General features: G+C 38.3%; 1 protein-coding gene across 6 annotated transcripts in view; it reads right to left on the reverse strand.

Moving 5' to 3' along the window:
- The window catches only part of CSNK1G1 (casein kinase 1 gamma 1), a 159,547-nt gene that overhangs the window by 114,882 nt on the left and 23,849 nt on the right, over positions 1 to 20,816 (reverse strand). For 5 of the 6 annotated variants that reach the window (XM_049905179.1, XM_049905178.1, XM_049905177.1 and 2 more), the window contains exon 2: positions 145 to 192. The exons of the other annotated variant lie outside the window; for it this stretch is intronic. The gene's annotated coding sequence lies outside the window, so the exon portion shown is untranslated. The remainder of the gene's footprint in view (positions 1 to 144; positions 193 to 20,816) is intronic. 6 annotated transcript variants of the gene reach the window in all.

The raw sequence follows: 20,816 nt of genomic DNA on the forward strand, positions 1-20,816 counted from the left end.
CACAGGTGATGAAATGGAGGCTCAGAGAGGCTAGATTCATTGCCTAGGTCACACAGTCAAACCCAGTCAGGAATTCAAAGCCTGAGCTCTCTCTCTCTTCGGCCACATTTACCAAGGACCCTGCTTGTACACTCGCTTACTCACCCATTCAGCCCCATTGAGTCAAAGCGTACTGCACTCACAACTGTCCTCCTGAAACAATAAAAAAAAAAAGTGTATGACTTTAAGATATGTCCACAAACTCTTTGCTAGGGAGCCTGATTCTTCCTCCCATGAGTAACTTAGAAGTTTGTTTCCCTTTGTGGCAAAATTTCTCTGTGGGGTCTCATTGTTTGTTTGTTTTTAACAGCTTTATTGAGATGTATTTCACATACCATGCAATTCATCCAATTAAAGTGCATTAACTGTGCTTTAAAAATAATTTTGTAATCGGGAGACTTCAACCTGGGTCTAGCTTTAGCCCACAATTAGTACAATTGATTTTTCTTGAGTCTATTTACCTGACAAAGAGTTATCTCATCAGTGTCTCTAACTGGTTCATTCATTTTGTTACCTTACAGGGATGGGTAGGGAGCTAGGGCCTTGAGCAACTGCTATAGAGTGAAGAAAAGAATCTTATGAAACTGTTACCCACTTCTCCTGCCTCTACACCTCACCTCTAAATCTCATCCATCTAAGTTCAGTGGGGACTTCTTCCATTTAGAAGTGAGCCAACTATGGTATTATGAGCTTTTATCACAAAAAAGAAAAAAGAAATAAATACTGTAAATAAATCATACATAGCTTCTTCATCAGCCCTGCTATTGTGGCCTCAAAACATAACCGAACCATGTACCCAACTGACTTTCTTCTTCCTGTCATCTGTTAGGGTTTTCAAGCTTTCTTTCCATGATTCTCACAACAGTGTGTGATCCTTCTGGAAAGGTTAGTTGCAACTGATTTTCTTTCAATCTGGTCCAAATTATACTGGACCCAAAAGGCATTCCTTAAAATCTGTGACATGAAAATAGGACTGTTTTCTGATTTTCTTAACTCTGGTGGAGTATTCTTTGGAACTTTTGCTCTATGTTTTCATTAATTTCATATACTATATTCTTGGCGGGGGGAATAGGTAAGGTTGAGGGGCTGATGAGTATAAGTCTACGTTTCTAATACCTCCTTTCCTGGAGAACTACCTACTTTTGAACAAACATATGCCTGGTTTCATCCAGATCCTCATCCATTAGGCTTTGAGCTGAATGACTTTTTGCTCCTTCATAAAATCGAATTTGTTACATTCGATTGACTTGTCAAATTGTATATACCTTTCAGCTTCCACTAAAGTGTAGTTACTCTCCAAGGATAAAAACCTGACATCCCTGAGAATATTCAAAAGAAATATGCCATCATTTTTTTCCCCCCAAAAAATGTTCTGAGTGACGCCTTTAGAATAAGTGGCTTCTTGAGGTGATTACTTGAAGGTAGCAATACTTCTTTGGATTTTAGATTATTTTAAGCTTGTTTCAAAATTAGCTTAATTAATTATGCTTACTTCCTTGTACTAACATTACAGACAAAATGTAATACCTTTCAGTTGAATAAATAAAAGCATAAAACGGAAATAAAAAACAAAAGCAAATTCGCTGCCATCCAGTCAATTCCAACTCATAGCGACCATACAGGGCAGAGTAGAACTGCCCCGTAGGGTTTCCAAGGAGTGGCTGGTGGATTTGAACTGTTGACCTTTTGGCTAGTAGCTGAGCTCTTAACCACTGCACCACAAAGAGTACTTGTTTAAAAGACTTAAGGGGAGGAAAAAAAAAGAAAGAGCGATAAAGAAAGTGGAGTGATGACCTAAGTACATCAGAAACTTTTTTCATTTTCAAGACAATTCCACCCAAACCAGCATGTATCAAGAAACAAACTCATTAACGGTAAGGTTGCAACTCAAATGCTGAGGACTAGATACAGAATGTAAACTAGTGAAGGCCGCTGGGAAGGTGTATGGCTGTGGAGTGAACAGTGGGTATCCCATCTAAAGAGCACAACTCTATGTCAGATCCTGCTGAGTTCTGCCATATAAGATTACAGCCTCAATGTCGCTAGCTCAATGATTGCTCAGGAGTTGCTAAACACTGGATTTTTAATAAAATCTCTCCATTTTTAAATGCTGGCAATAAAGTTTTAAAAATTTTAAACACTGTGCAAGTCACCAGTTTACAATCTCTGGTCTAAAGTTCTTAAAAGTGAAATATGGCTACTTTATTTACCAAAAACAAGGACGAGAACTCAAAAAACAAGAAAAATACCCTCTTTAAAATAAAAGGTATTTTGTTCATCCCAGCAATAAAAACAATACTCGGTATTAAAAGTGAGCAGGGATGGTTCAACATTAGAAAAACAATTAATGTAATCCATCATATAAATAAAAGACGAGAATCACATGATTTTATCAATTGATGCAGAAAAGGCATTTGACAAAGTTCAACACCTATTCATGATAAAAACTCTTAGCAAAAGAGGAATAGAAGGAAAATCCCTCAACATAATAAAGGGCATTTATACAAAGCCAATAGCCAACATCATCTTAAATGGAGAGGGTCTGAAAGCACTCCCCTTGGGATTGGGAACCAGACAAGGATGCCCTTTATCACCACTCTTATTCAACATTGTGCTGGAGGTCCTAGCCAGAGAAATTACGCTAGATAAAGAAATAAACGGCATCCAGATTGGCAAGGAAGAAGTAAAAGTATCTCTGTTTGCAGATGACATGATCTTGTACACAGAAAACCCTAAAGAATCCTCAAGAAAACTACTGAAACTAAGAAAAGAGTTCAGCAGAGTATCAGGGTACAAGATAAACATATAAAAATTGGCTGGATTCCTCTACACCAACAAAAAAAACATCGAAGAGGAAATTACCAAATCAATACTATTTACAGTAGCCCCCAAAAAGATAAAAATAACTTCGGAATAAATCTTACCAGAGATGTAAAAGACTTATACAAAGAAAACTACAAAACACTACTGTAAGAAACCAAAAGGGACCTACATAAGTGGAAAAACATTCCATGTTCATGGACAGGAAGACTTAACATTGTAAAAATGTCTGGTCTACCAAAAGCAATCTATAGATAGAATACAATTCTGATCCAAATTCCAACGACATTTTTTAATGCGATGGAGAAACAAATCACCAACTTCATCTGGAAGGGAAAGAGGCTCCGGATAAGCAAAGCATTACTGAAAAAGAAGAACGAAGTGGGAGGCCTCACTCTACCTGATTTTAGAACCTATTATACCTCCACAGTAGTCAAAACAGCCTGGTACTGGAACAACAACAGATACATAGACCAATGGAACAGGATTGAGAATCCAGACATAAATCCATCCACATATGAGCAGTTGATATTTGACAAAGGCCCAAAGTCAGTTAAGTGGGGAAAATACAGTCTTTTAACAAATGGTGCTGGCATAACTGGATATCCATCTGCAAAAAAATGAAACAAGACCCATACCTCACACCATGCACAAAAGCAAACTCAAAATGGATCAAAGACCAAAATATAAAATCTAAAACGATGAACATCATGGAAGAAAAAATAGGGACAATGCTAGGAGCCCTAATATATGACATAAACAGTATACAAAACATTACTAACAATGCAGAAGAGATACTAGATAACTGGGAGCTCCTAAAAATCAAACACCTATGCTCATCCAAAGACTTCACCAAAAGAGTAAAAAGATTACCAACAGATTGGGAAAAAGGTTTTAGCTATGACATTTCTGATCAGCATGTGATCTCTAAGGACACCAAGCATGATGTCCTTCTCCAGGGATTGGTCCCTCCTGATAACATGTCCAAAGTACATGAGAGAATATCTTGCTATCCTTGCTTCTAAATTGCGTTCTGGCTGTACTTCTTCCAAGAGAGACCTGTCCATTCTTCTGGCAATCCATGGTATATTCAGTATTCTTCACCAACACCATAATTCAAAGGCATCAATTCTTCCTCAGTCTTCTGTATTCACTGTCCAGCTTTCGCATGTGTATGAGGCTTTTGAAAATACTCTGGTTTGGGTCTGGTGCACCTTAGTCCTCAAAGTGATATCTTTAACATTTTAAAGACATCTTGTGCAGCAGATATGCCCGATGCAATATGTCGCTTGATTTCCCGGCTGCTGCTTCCAAAGGCAGTGATTGTGGATCCAAGTAAAATGAAATTCTTGACAACCTCAATCTTTTCTTCATTTATCATGATGTTGCTTATTCGTCCAGTTGTGAAGATTTTTGTCTTCTTTATGTTGAAGTATAATCCGTATTGAAGGCTGTAGACTCTGATCTTCACCAGTAAGTGCTCCAAGTCCTCTTTGCTTTCATCAAGCAAGGTTGTGTTGTCTGCATATCAGAGATTGTCAGTATTGTTAACCAGAGCTAATTTCCTTAATTGTACTCCTTAAGCAGATAAATTTAATTCATTTCTGTTTATTTAAGGAAAAATTCCCATTTCTCAATTTCGAATTCAAATAAGAACACTTTAATGTATAATTCTAAGGAATACCATTCAAAATAAAAGTATCTCCCACATTGAGCTAATGCAAACATTTACATTACAAACAGCTGATTTTATAATGGAAAATGGCTATGGTATATAATATAGTATTACCACAGCCCATGGCTGATAATGAATACAGCTACTTCTGATACTGAGCTAGGTTAAACCCACAGACACTGCAAATTTCTATTCATTTAAAGATATCTAGTCAAAGACCTAACACTAATATTGGTAAAGTCTTCCAATTATGAAATGATCATATCATTAAGCTTTCCTTAAGTAAGCAAAGCAGTGAGTGGGGTGATGCGGAAGGAGAAGAATTGGAGTTGTAATTATTTGGGACATAAAGACTGAATTCTTTTCCTATATTTCTCAGTGAGTTATTGACAACAGATCTCACAAGTACATCTCCTATGCCCTAATTAAATCTTAGGTAACATTACCTTTCATTACACTTTCATACCTTTTTCTCAACTAAACTATGCTAAGTAGTAAATGTCTTTAACCTTCTGAAATTCTTATTCTATAATATGTTTTTCTCCTCTCTTGGATCATAAATGTTCCTATCTTCAGATTTCTTATTCTTGGTTTTCTGTACAAACTAGCCTATAGTTTTGTACTACAGATACTATTCTCTCACTTTGTACATGCAAACCAAGTTTCTAAATTCAGTTACTCCAAAGTTGAAGCCAGGGCTCACTTTAATTGTGGCGATATAAAATGCACTACACTTATCTTCCTCTTGCTTTTGTCATGAATGAGTCATCCCTGTTCCACTGTGTGGGTATTTATTGATAACTTAAAGGGCTACTGTTGAAACTCTGCAACAATGCTGAGTACAAGTACTACTCTGTTTTAATTTAACTTTGTCCAGTCTCAAAGAATTATTTACTAATTGTTGACTATACTTAAACATATAAGCAATCTCACCCTTGTGATTACAATGTTTAAAGTTATATGTACTCCCCCACTTCCTTCAAAGGGACAGTATCTGCTTATCCTCTCACTTTATAGCTTACATGGAAAAGCAAAAAAAATAAAGTCCCCCTAGAACTCTTAATGCAAAGCCACTTTTTTACTCAGCAAATCATGTTAAATCTCTGCATACACTTCACAGGACATAATGAAAAACCAAAGTAGTTCATTTTTTAAATAAAGGGTTCACTTTGATAAGTCATTTGTTATACTGTATAGCAGTGACAACTATAACATCTAAAATGTACTGAGCCCTTATGTGCCAGGTACTCTTCAAATGCTTTAAATAATTCATTAAATCCTACATAACCCTTTGAGATAGTAATAGTTTTACTATCATTCTCGTTACACAGATGAGGAAACCAAGTCAGCTGCCAAAGATCACAAAACTAGGAAGCAGTGGAGCCACGTTATTCAGGCAGTCTGGCTCAAGAGCCCATGACCCACACCTCAGTGCTTTTACAAACATTATACTGATTACCGGAGTCCCAGGGTCTTGTCTTGGAAACCAGAATGCTCCTTTGAAGCAAGCACGGCGAGACTATGTCTCACATACTTTGGACATGTTGTCAGAAGGGATCAGTCCCTGAAGAAAGACATTGTGCTTGATAAAGTAGAGCATCAGCAAAAAAGAGGAAGACCCTCAATGAGATGGACTGACACAGTGGGTGCAACAATGGCCTTAAGCATAACAATTGTGGGGATGGCGCAGGACCGGGTAGTGTCTGGTTCTGATATACACAGGGTCACTATGAGTCGGAACTGACTTGACGGTACCTAACAACAACAACAACTGGGTGGTGCAAAGAGTTTAGGCCCTCAGCTGCTAACCCAAAGGCTGGAGGTTCAAGCCTGCCCAGAGGCACCTCGGAAGAAAGGCGTGGCAATCTATTTCCAAACAATTAACCACTAAAAACACTATCAAGAATAGTTTTTCTCTGACATACACAGGGACACCATGAGCCAAAATCTACTCGACGGCAACCAGTTTGGACTGATAGCCCAGACCTACAGGAAGAGAAACAAATGATCACCCTAAAACAGCATAATATTGTAGTTTAAGATTATAAAGTAGGTAACCATATTCAATTTCTTCAATGTTTCTTCTTTACTATGCAATAAATGCAGATTACCACAAGAAAATCTATTATTTTATGAAATATGAGTACATTTTCATGCATAAGTATATGCAAGTTTTGTCAATAGGACGCTGGTGAATTAATATGTAAAGTAAAATTCATTATTATATAGTCCAATGCTCTATAATATGTGTTAGGTATGGTAGCTTTTGAATACATAAAAGCATCTAAACACAATTTTTAATGATTTAATATAGGATTCTCTTGGTCCTTTCAATTTTTGTGATATTTGGAACAGTGGACACAGTTTTTCCTATAATCATTTTCTACAAGCAAATAGTAATAAAACAAAAGTATTTATTTCATGGGACAACATGAATCCAAGTGGTATTCAATGATATTTTACTGTCACTTAGATATGGCTACAGTTACGTTATCCCAGTCAGAAACAGCATAGCAGGTTTCTATTTGAATTCTAGAAATGTATATGTTCAGCTTCATTTTTCACTATTTTCAGTAAAGATAGCTCTGAATACCATCAACTGGAGTTGGTAGATGTGGGAGCTCAAGCCTAAAAACAATGCATGTACCCTGACAACTGTTAAGAAGAAAAAAAAAAAAACTGTTGGTACTGCATTATTTTCACACCATAATGGGTTTCCTCACACCAAGAAAAACCATATAGGGTATTCACTAATTAGATAGTAGACAAGAACTATTTTAGGTCAAAGGAAAGACAACACAGAATACAGGAGAGGTCAGCACAACTGGACTAAACCAAAAGCAAAGAAGTTTCCTGAATAAACTGAACGCTTCGAAGGCCAGCGTAGCACGGGTTGGGGTTTGGGAACCATGGTTTCAGGGGACATCTAGGTCAATTGGCATAATAAAATCTACTAAGAAAACACTCTGCATCCCACTTTGGAGAGTGGTGTCTAGGGTCTTAAATGCTAGCAAGTGACCATCTAAGATGCATCAACTGGTCTCAACCTACCTAGAGCAAAGGAGAATGAAAAATACCAAAGACACAAGGTAATTATGAGCCCAAGAGACAGAAAGGGCCACATAAACCAGAGACTACATCAGTCTGCGACCAGAAGAACTAGATGGTGCCCAGCTACAATCTATGACTGCCCTGACAAAGAACACAACAGAGAACCCCTGAAGGAGGAGAACAGTGGGATGCAAACCCCAAATTCTCGTAAAAAGATCAGACTTAATGGTCTGAGTGAGACTAAAAGGACCCTGGAGGTCACGGCCCCTAGACCTTCTGTTAGCCCAAGACAGGAACCATTCCCAAAGTCAACTCTTCAGACAGGAATTGGACAGGACTATGAGACAGAAAATGATACTGGTTGAGGAGTGAGCTTCTTGGATCAAGCAGACACATGAGGCTATGCGGGCAGCTCCCGTCTGGAGGGGAGATGGGAAGGTAGAGGGGGACAGAAGCTGGCTGAATGGACATGAAAATACAGGGTTGGAGGGAAGGAGTGTGGTGTCTTACCAGGGGGAGAGCAACCAGAAGTATATAGCAAGGTATATATAAATTTTTATATGAGAGACTGACTTAATTTGTAAACTTTCACTTAAAGCACAATAAAAATTAAAAAAAAGAAAAACCCTATAGTCCTAGAATAATAAAGAATGATCTAACCGTTTCTGTGACAAATTATTTAAAACTGAAGAGAACAAGGTTCATAGCCACTTTAAATATTTTGAAAGCACCGTTAATTATACATACCTTTAACTGTCGTAACTTTAACTAGGTTTTAATTTGCATCTCTGACTCTACAGTGATAACAGCAACAACCTTTTGAGTGCCTACTGTATACCAGGTAGTATAGTGTACAAGACACTTCACCTAGGTTATACAGTTTAAACCTATCCTATAGAATATATATTATTATTCTCACTTCACCAATAGGAAAATAAGGCTTAGAGCCATTAAGTAATTTGCACAGTGGTTAAGAGATCGGCTCTAACCAAAAGGTCAGCAGTTCAAATCCACCAGCTACTCCTTGGAAACTCTATGGGACAGCTCTACCCTGTCCTATAGGGTTCCTATGAGTTGGAATTGACTCAGTGGCAACGAGTCTAGTTTGGTTTTGGGTTATTCAGCAAACAAGTGGTAGAGAGAATTCGAACTCAGACATGGGTGATTCCAAAGCTCTTACATACATCATGTCGTGTCTCATCGTGTCACATCACACCTCACCTCATTCAGCATGAAGGAGAACACATGTGTCTCAGTTTTTTGTTTTTTGTTTTTTTTTGATATGCACAACCTGTGTTTTATTGACTATGCAAGGACATTCAACTGTGTGGACATTAACAAATTATGGATAACAATACAAAGAATAGGAATTCCAGAACATTTACTTGTGTTCCTGCAAAACCTATACACAGACCAAGACAAAGTTTTACTGTGTTTTAAGTTACAGATTGCAAATAGAAAATATTTTTAATATGGTCATGAAAACAAAGATTTTACTTTTATGTTTTTTTAAAATTCTGTTAAAATTATCAACTTATATATTAAACTTACAGACAATAAAACCAGTTCTTCTGATCAACCAATTTATGTTAATTACAGAGCTTTTAAATTTTAGTATAATAGCTACTATAAAAATATAGGGCTAGGAAATTCATCTTTACTTTCAAAGATTATAGATTCAGCTTTAAAAATGAACTAAAATTACCTGGGAGGAGGGGAATAAAGAAATCCTAACATGTACATCCTAGAAGTAAAAACAAAAGAGTACTATTTTCTAAAAGCATTTCAGCCAGAGAGCTTTAATTTAAAACGAAAGCAATGAAACCAGCAAAGCTTGAACTACTGAAATCTTTCACCTACTGTAGATGACAGTAGTTAAAATTCCTCTCTTTTCAGGCTTAAATTGATGTAAGAAGGAAAAAAAATTCACTCCTAGAATTCTCTGGTTTTCTCTAATTTAGAATAAGCCTAGAGATCTCAATATTATTTGCATCTTTGGTTTCCCTACTGGTATTTCCAGAAAAGTTAATACAAAGATTCAGATTATTGGCTAATATTACAAATGCTGCTTAAGATAATCTATAAAGAAAACAAAAATTTGTATCAAATTCCTCCACCTGCTATTTCAGAACAAATCCTCTATGGACAACCCAACACAGGCTTACAGGCAAAATACCTGGTAAAAGGGTTTTCTTCTTCTACATCACAAAAAAATTGCTTTCAAGCCAATCTATGCTAAAAAGAAAGTAAATTTCACTGAGCAGCATATCATGAAGAAGCCAGTGCTGAAAAGCCAGAAACACCTCACTGACAAAAGAACCATGAGGATCTTTAATCTTCATTTTTCTTAGAATTTTTATTTTTATTTTTAAATAAGGGCTTTGATAACTGCAATTTGGTAACTGAGGCACAGTCAGCATAACTGGCTACAGGAGGCCAACAGGCAGCCTTGGTCAAAGTCCCGAATAATTACAGCCTTGTCTTCATTAGCTGCCTCATCCCTACCTACCTCCCACCCCAAAAAGCCAGCATGCTTCCTCCATAAATATTTACCTTATGATTGAGCATATGAATTTTCAAGCTTTAATAAGTAAGGTCTCATGAAATTATTACCTAAAAACACCCTATCACACAAGTTCAGTAGTAAAGAGTCCCTCTGATGTTGATGGGAAAAGTTAGAATTTTAGCCTCTTTTATTGATACTTTTTTTTTTAAGAAAGTATTAGATTGTCACACAAACTACATTGTGATTTGAGTTCCTCCTATGCTGAAAACCAACTTGTAGACTCCCTTGTCTTGTCTTAGTTACTTCACTTTAGAAACTTACAGATAGGGAGAAAAGACAAGCTACTTACAACCTGCCCCTGCCTGTAAGCTTTTTCAAGGTAGGAGCAAGTCTTTCTTGCTTGTCACTATACCTCCAAGTGTCCACAATGGGCCTGACACATACTTGTTGGCAGTCGTTGTTGAGTCAGCTCCAACTCATAGTGACCTTATATTTACAACTGAATGAAACACTGTCCAGTCCTGTTGTGTCAATCCATCTCATTGAAGCTATCCCTTATTTTCACTGACCCTGTGCATCACCAAACATGATGTCTTTATCTGAGGTGCCCTGGCAGTACAGTGGTTAAAATGGTAGGCTGCCAACCAAAAGGTCAGCAGTTTGAATCCACCAGCCACTCCACGGGAGAAAGAGGTGGCAGTCTGTTTCTGCAAAGATTTACAGCTTTGGAAACCCTGTGGGGCAGTTCTATTCTGTTCTATTGGGTTGCTATGAGTCGGAATTTGTGTGGTTTTTGGATGTCCTTTTGTAGCGAATTGGGCCTTTCCTGATGATGTGTCCAAAGTAAGCAAGCTTAAGTCTTACCATCTTCATTTCAAAGGAGCATTCTGGTTGCATTTCTTCTAAGACTGATTTGTTCACTGGCCAATAAATTTATGATGCATAAATAAATGACATCACCCTTAATTCATATATCCATCAATCACTATACTAATTGATTCTGGCTATTTTACACTTGTCTGCCTACCAAATTAGACTGTGGAACTCTTTGGGACCAGAAACTGCTGTCTACGTACCTGTAGTATCAAGTGATATACCCAAAAGAGAGCACAGTAAATTAATGACAAATCAAATTGATTATTTTCAATTAACTAGAATCTACTTAACAAGTATACTCTCAATTCCCTGGTGGCGCAATGGTTAAGTGCTTGGCTGCTACTCAAAAGGTTGATGGTTCGAACTTACCAGTGGCTCTGCAGGAGAATAAGACCTGGCAATCTGCTTACGTAACGATTACCGCTCACGAAAACTTATGGGGCAGTTCTACTCTGTCATACAGGGTTGCTATGCGTTGGAATTGACTGGACAGCAATGGGTATGAGTTGAAGTGGACTCGACAGCATACGACAAGGACAACAACATTCACCATCTCACTACTCATTCTAAATACAGGCAGTGCCCAGGTTACGAACGTCTGACTTACTTACAACCTATAGTTACAATCTAATCCCTGTAAAGCCTATTGTATTAAAAATTCAAAGTACATATAAATGGTTTGTAATAACAAATGGGTGCTACTTTGCAACACGCGTCAAAACATTATTATTATTAACCATTATGTTAAAGATGGTTTAGTGTATCTAGAAGTGTTTAATTTTTTTAGGTACATTACATACTAAGGCAAAAATTTAAATAACTGATGTCAGACATGAATTGTACCTAACCGTCTCGACTTACATACAATTTCGACTTAAAGGCAGACATAGGAACAGAACTCCTTCATAATCTAGGGACTGCCTGTACAAGAAAATTATAAAACAACAAAACCACAATATACTCAAAACCCACAAGCCACACTCTACATACTACCTTTCTTTTCTTCCTTTTAGATTTGCTTTAAATCCAGGAAATCTACCACAGTCAGTATAAATGCAACTTGTATTCGAATCAATACTTATTTATGTCACTATGTTCAGAATTCTTGTCCAAAGTAAAGGACATAATATTCACAGATTCTATCATTAGAGAAAGAATCCATTCTATTCCCTACAACATCAGGAATATCAGAAATATATTTTTAAATAATCTTGAACGAAAGAACTACCATGTGCAACTGTTATGAGGGGCCATCGAGTTGATTTTCAACACATAGTGACCCCACATGACAGAGCAGACCTGCCCCATAGGGCTTTTTTTTTTTTTTTTTTTGAGCATTTTGTTGTGTTTTAGGGCAGAGTTTACACAGCAGATCAGTTTCCCATTCAAAAATTCATACACAAATTGTTCCATGACATTGGCTGCTATCCCCACAATGTGTCTGCACTCTCCCCATCTTCACCCTGCCTTCTTTGTTTCCATCCCTCCAGTCTCCCTGCCCCTCCTTGCCTTCTCATCTTCGCGTTTGGGCAAATGTAGCCCATTTGATAGTTGACTGTTACCCCATAGGGTTTTCTAGGCTGTAATCTTTACAGCAGCAGAGTCACACAGTCAAGAGAATGCAGCCTCTAGGACAGTGGTCCTCAAACCATGGTTCCAAAGCCAGTAGCATCGGCATCACTCAGGAATTTGTTTAAAAATAAAAATTTGGGGACCCTACCCCAAATCCACCTTCCATGTGGAAGACCCAGATTCAATTCCCAACCAATGCACTTCAGGAGCAGTCACTACTCACCTGTCAGTAGAAGCTTGCGTGTGCTATGATGCTGAAAGTGCTAAGTGGCCCTTTCAGACTAGGACAAACTAGGGAGAAAGATCTGGTGATCTACTTCCAAAAAATCGGCCAATGAAAACCCTATGGGCCACAATGGTATCATGGGGTCACCATGAGTCAAGGGCCAATCCAACAGCAGCTAAGAACAACAAATTAGCTGTCGCATGATCAGAAATTTCAGATTCCACAAAGTACTACATAGAGCCGCAACTGTATGGGACTGAGTCTTCAAAATTTAAGTACAGTGTTCTACATTCATCCAGTAGCTCAAGTTTGTTCACGGCGTCATTCAAATCTTCTGGATCCTTTCTAAATATTTTGTGTTAAAAACTCCTGATATAATGATGGATTTCTAAATTTCTCCTTGTACTTGTTATTTTTGCCCTATGTATTTTGAACCTGTGCTATCAGGAAAAAATACTTTTGAATTCTAATATCCTCCTGGTAAACTGAACCCTTATTACATGATTTGGCAGAGACAACTCCGTGTGGCCTCCCCAATATTCACCCTTTCTTATTTCCTCAGTAAGGAAACTCCAATTTTATCGTGGGTAGTACTGTACTCCCCTAAAATGTATTTCCTAGTTTCTCTACAGCTAGAGGCCAATGAAGTTGCTACGTGGAACTCCCTTGAAACCACTTTAGGAGATGGCCTGTTAATTGCATGTGTCCCTTTACCTCCCTTTTGTTCTTCCTTCTGCCTGCATTCTGTGAGGGCTGGTGCTCCAAATAGACATCCTAAACCAGAAAGTAAGCCACACCCTAAGGATAGTGATAGTGATACAGAAACAGAAAGTACTCTAGGACTTGCTGACAAAACAAAACCTTCATAATCAACCCTAGACTGCCAACCTCCAGACTCTTAAATAGGGGGGAAAAATGTCTGTCTTGTTTAAGTCACTGTTACTTCCATCTCTATCTAGCAGTAGAAAGCAATTCCCACCAGAAACATTAATACTGTTAGTAGTAATAACAACTCCTTACTTAAAGTATATTTTATTATGATATTAATGTAATTACATCCATTTCTTTTGATTAATATTTTGCCAAGTATATAATTTTCCATGCTTTAAAGTTCAACCTGCCAACATTCTAATGCTTTAATCTCTTTAAAACTGCATATAGTTGGCTTGAGTTTTTACAGTCTAACAAGATTTGTCTTTTAACTACAGTATTTAATCCATATATATTGTCTTATTTATCTACTGCTGCTACAACAGAAATACCATAAGTGGGTGGCTTTAACAAACAGAAATTTATTTTCTCATAGTTTAGGAGACTAGAAGTCAGAATTCAGAGTGCCGGCCATAGGGAAAGAGTTTCTCTCAGTGTCGGCTCTGGAGAAAGGTCCTAATCTCTTCACTTTCTGATCCTGGGCAATCTTCATGTGCCTTGGGATCTCTCTTTCCGAATCTTTGCTTCTCTGGATTGTTTGTTTAATCTCTTTTATATCTCAAAAGAGACTGACTCAAGACACACTCTACACTAACTCTACCTCATTAACATAACAAAGGCAACCTATTCCCAAATGGGATAATAGACATCGGCATAAAGTGTAAGATTAACACACATATTGAGGGAACACAATTCAATCCTTAACATTCCACTCTTTGGGCCCCCAAAATTCATGTCACATTCAAAACACATTCACCCTATCACATCATCCCACAAGTCTTAAATCAACTTTAAGTTCAAAATCTCATCTTCTTAATAATCTAAATCAAATATGGGTGAGACATGAGGCACATCTGAGAACATATGAAATCTAGACTACAAATTATCTGTTTCCACAGTACAATGATGGAACAGGCACAAGGTAGACATTTCCATTAAAAATGAGAGAAATTAAAGGGAAAGAAAGGATAACAGGTGCCAAGCAAGTCTAAAACCCAGCAAAACATTTCATATCAGCTTTCCAGGTTTCAAAATAATCCTGTACTTTGAGATCATCTGGACAATGGCTCTGCCCTCCAGACTTTGGGTATTGGCCATGCTCTCCAGAGACTCCTTGATTTCAGCTCCACCTTCCATGACTCACTTTCCTAGTCCATCTATGTGGCAACCTCAGCTCCTTGGCCCTGTTCATCTGCCCCTAGAGCATGGCAGGCCCTCCCCCTCAGCTTTGGGCTACTGCCCCATTACCCATCCACCTTAATGGCAGTCCCACACTCCAGAACCAATCTGGCGAATATCTGACTCTAAAACCTAGGAAGCTGTGGTCCCATTCTTTGAGATCCAGGAGACCACGGCCCCACCCTTTGAAACCGAGAAGTCCCTGGATTCCCTGGCTCCTTCCAACAGTTCTGTTGGCCTCTGAGCTGCTCCAGGGATGGTGTTTTTCTTTTCTTGGAGGACAACAGATATAGCTCCTTTGGCTTGTTTCCTGCCTGTAGAATTCTAAGGGACAGACAGCATTCTTTCCTTTGTTCTTTCTCCGTTCCCTTCAGTCTAAGCTGAGGGGTATTCTACTGTGGTAGTTGGTGAGATCCATCAGTCACAGGTTTAATTGCTTTAACAAAAGATTATGTAGCCATCTCCTTGGTGAACATTCTAGAATACAAAGTGTCTTACTTTGTACAACAGAATTTTCCAAATCTTTAAGTTCTGTTTTCCCTTTTGTACAGTTCATTTTTAAGTCCATCTCTTTCCTCTTGCATTTTACTACATGCAGCAAGGAGAAACCACACGACCCCTTTAAGATCTTGCTCGGAAATCTCATCAGCCAGATATCCAAGCTTATCATTTCTAAGTTTTACCTTCCACCAAACATTTGAACATAATTCAGACAAGTTCTTCACCAGTGCATACAAAGCATCATCCTTCCTCCACTGTCTAATCACATGTCCATCATTTTCTTTTAAAGCCTCACCAGAAGTACATTTAATATCCACATTTTTAGCCACATTCTTTTGCTGGTGCCATATGTATTCTCTAAGACAATACAGACTTTCTCTATAGCTCTCCTCACATTTTGAGCTCTCCTCAGAATTGCCTTTGACATCCATACTTCTATCAACAGGCTCTTCAATGCACTCTAGGCTTTGACCTTAAAAAAAAAAAAAAAATAAGGTACTTAAAACTCTTTCAACCTCTATCAACTATCCAATTCCAAAACATTTTAGGTACCTGTTAGAGCAGCACCCCATTCCCGGTACCAAATTCTGTCTTAGTTATCAAGTGCTGCTATAATAGAAATAATTGTAGGTATGGCTTTCAATTATGGTGTTGATGAAGAATACTGAATATACCATGGACTGCCAGAAGAACAAACAAGTCTGTCTTGGAAGAAATAGAGGAGAATGCTCCTTGAAAGTGAGGATGGCAAGACTTCGTCTCACATACTTTGGACATGTTACCAGGCGGGATCACTCCCTGGAAAACATCATGCTTGGTAAGGTAGAGGGTCAGCAAAACAGAGGAAGGCCCCCAATGAGATGGACTGACACTGTGGTTGCAACAATGGGCTTAAACATAGCAACTACTGTGAGGATGGCACAGGACTGGGCAGTGTTTCACTCTGTTTACGAAGGGTCGCTATGAGTTGGAATCAACTCAATGGCATGTAACAACAACAAGTGTTAAGTGCTGCATGTATGTTAATACAGGCAATAGAGCACATGGGGGCACAGTCATGGAAATGTCTTAGACATAACCATCTCACAGGATGAAGTTCCTAGGCTCAAAGGTGCAGGACCATAGACTCAGAGGACATATATGTTAGCTGGCACAATATAGTTCATAAAGACAATACTCTACATCCTACTTTGGTGAGTAGCATCTGGGGTCTTAAAAGCCTGCGAGAAATGGACACAAAAAGAGAGGGTGGAGAGAGAGAGCGAGCTGTCTCACTAGGGGGAGAGTAATAGGGAATGTGTAGCAAGGTATGTATGGGTTTTTGTGTGAGAGACTGACTTGATTTGTAAACTTTCACTTAAAGCCTGCGAGCAGCCATCTAAGATACAGCTATTGGTTTCTTCCCATCCAGCGCAAAGCAGAGTGAAGAAAACCAAAGGCTTAAAGGAGCAATTAGTCCAAAAGACTAATGGATCATGTGAACTACAGCCTAAATGACCCTGAGACCAGAAGAACTAGCTGGTACCCAGCTACCGCTACCAATCTCTCTGACTGGGGTCACAACAGGGGATACTACACAGAGAACGAGAAAAACGTAGAACAAAAAATCAAATTTACAAAAAAGACCAGACTTACTGGTCTGACACAGACTGGAGGAACCTCCGAGACTATGGTTCTAAGACACTGTTCTGACCTGGAATTGAAGCCATTCCTGGAGACCACCTTTTGGCCAAACAACAGACAGGCCCGTAAAATAAACAATAACACCCAGAGGAACATGTTCCTTAGAACAATCAATTATACGAAATCAAAAGGACAACATTTGCCCAAAAGCAAAGATGAGAAGGCAGGAAGGGGTAGAAAATCTGGAGGAAAGGAAACAGGGAATCAAAGATAGACATGGGGAGAGTGATGACATATTGTGGGGAAGGCAACCAATGTTATGGAACACTTTATGTACAAACCATGGAATGAGAAAGTAATTGCTCTGTAAACTTTCACCTAAAACCAAAAACCAAACTCGCTGCAGTCAAGTGGATTCCGACTCATAGCGACCCTAAAGGACAGAGCAGAACTGCCCCATAGGGTTTTCAAGGAGTGCCTGGTAGATTTGAGCTGCTGACCTCTGGTCAAACTCAAAACACACCCTACACTAATCTTGCCTCATTAACGTAACAAAGACAACCCATTTCCAAATGGGATTATAACCACAAGCACAGAGGTGAGAATTTAGGACATTTATTTTGGAGGGACACAATTCAATCCATAATACATATTTACTGTGATCATGGATGTATTTGGCCTTATTTCTGCCACATTATTTTGTGCTTTCTCTTTGTCCTGTCATTTCTTTCTCGCTCTCTGTTTGCTTCCTTCCCTCATTATTTGAGCACTTCTCTTTCCTCAATCCCATTTGGCCTTCTAGTTCAACTTTTATTATCTTAGGGGCTACTCAAAAAATTTTTAAATGCACATTTAAATTTTAAAGCTCATCAGCCTATCTCTTATCCTGCTCTCATTCATCCACCTGTGGAATTCTGATTAGACTTAAAACAGCAGAAACTTATTATCATATAGTTCCAGAAATCCAAAATGGTTCACAGTAGGCTAAAACCAAGCATCAGTAGCAGTGTGTTCCTTCTGGATGCTCTGGGAAAGAATCTGTTTCCTTGTCTTTTCCAGTGTCTAGAGATCACCCACATCCCATAGTTCCTTATTCCATCTTCAAAGCTAACAGTGTAGTATCTTCAAATGTTTCTCTGCCTCTCCCGTCTCCCTGTTTTCCTTATAAGGATCCTTGTGATTACAATGGGTCCACTTGGATATTCCACAATAATCTCCCCATCTCAAAATCTTTAATTTAATCACATTTTCACATTCCCTTTTACCATGTAAGGTAGCATATCCATAAAAAAGGTTCCGGGAATTAGGATGTGGACCTCTTTGGGCGGGGGGTGGGGGGGTGCATTATTCTGTTCACTACAGATGTGTATCAGACCTTTTAATTCCTTCTTCCATGTCTTAACCTTACACTGGTATTTTCAATCTTTTTTTTCTCTGTATACAGCATACTCAATTATTTCTTCAGATCTATCTTCTAATTCACTAATTCTCTCTTTAATCTGTCTTTTGCTGTTAGACCTGTCCTTGAATTTACAACTTCAATTATTGTATTTTTTCATTTCTGGAATCTGTGTGATTATTTTGGGCAGATTTGTTCCTTACTCATAATTTCAATTCTTCCATTTGTGTCTTCAGATGTATTAAACACATATTTTATATTTAGTATCCAATAATAACAATACCTTAAGTCTTTGTGGAGCCCTAGTGGTGCAGTGGTTAACAGTTATAGTGAGCTAAGGCTGCTATGGGGCAGTTCTACTCTGTCCTACAGGGTTGCAATGAGTCAGAATCAACTCAACAGCAGTGAGCTGCTTTGTTTGTTAAGTCTTTGTGGATCTGATGTTGGTGTTTTGTTTTGCTCATGGTGCTGCATTTCTTCATGTGCTTTGTGACTTTTTTCACAGGAAGCTCATGTTCTCTGGAATATTATCTTAGGTAATTCTTTGAGGCCTTTGGGGGAATGTTTCTCCAGAAGGGATTTCGAAAAACTCACTTCTGTCAAATGCTTGTGCATAATACCAAGCTATAATCACTTTAAACAAGTCTCAGCTTAGAGATTTTTTTTTTCAAATCACACAGGAAATGGAGTCCCAAACCTCTGTGAAGGCATGTTTCTAATTAAAAATATTCAGGGCAATCTTCTTTCTCCTTTTATCATAGCTAAGGTTGGAAGGATAAGTTTTGTGACTGCTTCTCTCTGCTAGGCTGATTTTTCTCCAGTTCTCACTTGTGCAGAGATTAGGGGGTTCTGATTTTAGTAAGGAAGATACCTGGTGGGATTCCAGACATTGCATGATTCTATTTTTTGTCTCCTGAGTTCCATGTTACCTCTTAAATCTGAAACTACAAGCCGTTAGGAACTGGCAGATACCCTCAAGGCAACAGTCATCCCATGCCACAGAGTCGATTCGGACTCAAAGCAACCCTTCAAGACAGAGTGGAACTGCCCCATAGGGTTTCCAAGGCTGTAATCTTTACAGAACCAGACTGCCACATCTTTCTTCAGCGGAACAGCTCACGGGTTCCAACCACCAACCTTTTGGTTAGCAGCCAAGCACTTTAACCACTGTGTCACCAGGGCTCGTTTATGTTACACCAGTGGTTCTGAAATTATACCTTCCCTGTACATTTAATTTTTTTACTGTTCTCTTCCTTCACCTTTCAAAATTCCTTTCTAAGGGGTTTCCTTTATCAAATAACTATAAGAAAGTATTGTTCTCAAGTCTTTGCCACCCATTCTTAAGATCCCTAAATTTTCCCAGTACCCCTAATTTTTAAAATATGACTTTATAGACTATAAAAACATGTTTATGATACTACCACCAAATAATAAAAATTAAGTATAGTGATGAACAAATGCAAGTGCAAGGATGGAAAATAAAAAATTATTTATGTGTTAAGGTGGCAAAACTCTCATTTTCTTTTCATTTTTAATTTTTCATCATTTTCATTATATTATTTATGTAATTAAATAAACAGCACCACCAGTTTAAACTGGCCAACTTCCCTTTACCACTCTTGGTTGAAAAACATGCTACTTTATCCTATCACCCATCCTCTCATGTAACTGTTTCAGGATGTTGGTAAATTTCTCTGGGCAATCAAACTTATGAAACAATCTCTGTAAAGTCTGTCATGCTGCAGTATTTCAATAAGCTACAGAAGGCTTATCACACCAATCCCACTCTTTATTGCTGTCAGAAATCAGCTAGAAGTATATTTTATAATCAAAATCAATGAAACAAGGAATTCTACTCAATATCACAATCTGCCTATGAAAGAAATCTGGATGAAATCAGGAACAGGTAAACGATTACTATTTCAATGTGTTTCTTCTACAGAGAAGGAAGTCAGAACGCTTTCACAAGCTCGACAGTAGGGGAAGCATACTGACTCACAAAAGGGTTCAAATGGTAAAGCAATAGAGAGAATCCATTTCAACTATGCCTCATTTTCTTTACTGGTAAAATAAAAATGATACTATATGAAAACAATAACCCTGATCTGAGGTGTGGGGCAACCGTGTAGTCAGTGCTTTCTCCCCCTCATCCCTGTTCTTCCTGCAGAGAACTTCAAAGCAGTGTGTGGGAAGGAGGAGGCAAGTAGGGAAGGAAAACTCAGACAAAAGACAGCCATAACCCGTAAAAGGGGCCTCTCCATACAGCCACAGAGGGTCAAGGAGTTTCTTTCTCTCCTTGTCTTCTTGTGCCTGCACATAAAATTTAAAAAATCATAAAGAATAACTTTATTTTATGCCTCTAGTTTGCTTGCCAGTTTACCTTCATTTATTACTACTGCAGGCAGAACCAGGTTTTCCT

This window comes from Elephas maximus, chromosome 13, assembly GCF_024166365.1.
Source record: "Elephas maximus indicus isolate mEleMax1 chromosome 13, mEleMax1 primary haplotype, whole genome shotgun sequence".
Taxonomy (NCBI): domain Eukaryota; kingdom Metazoa; phylum Chordata; class Mammalia; order Proboscidea; family Elephantidae; genus Elephas; species Elephas maximus.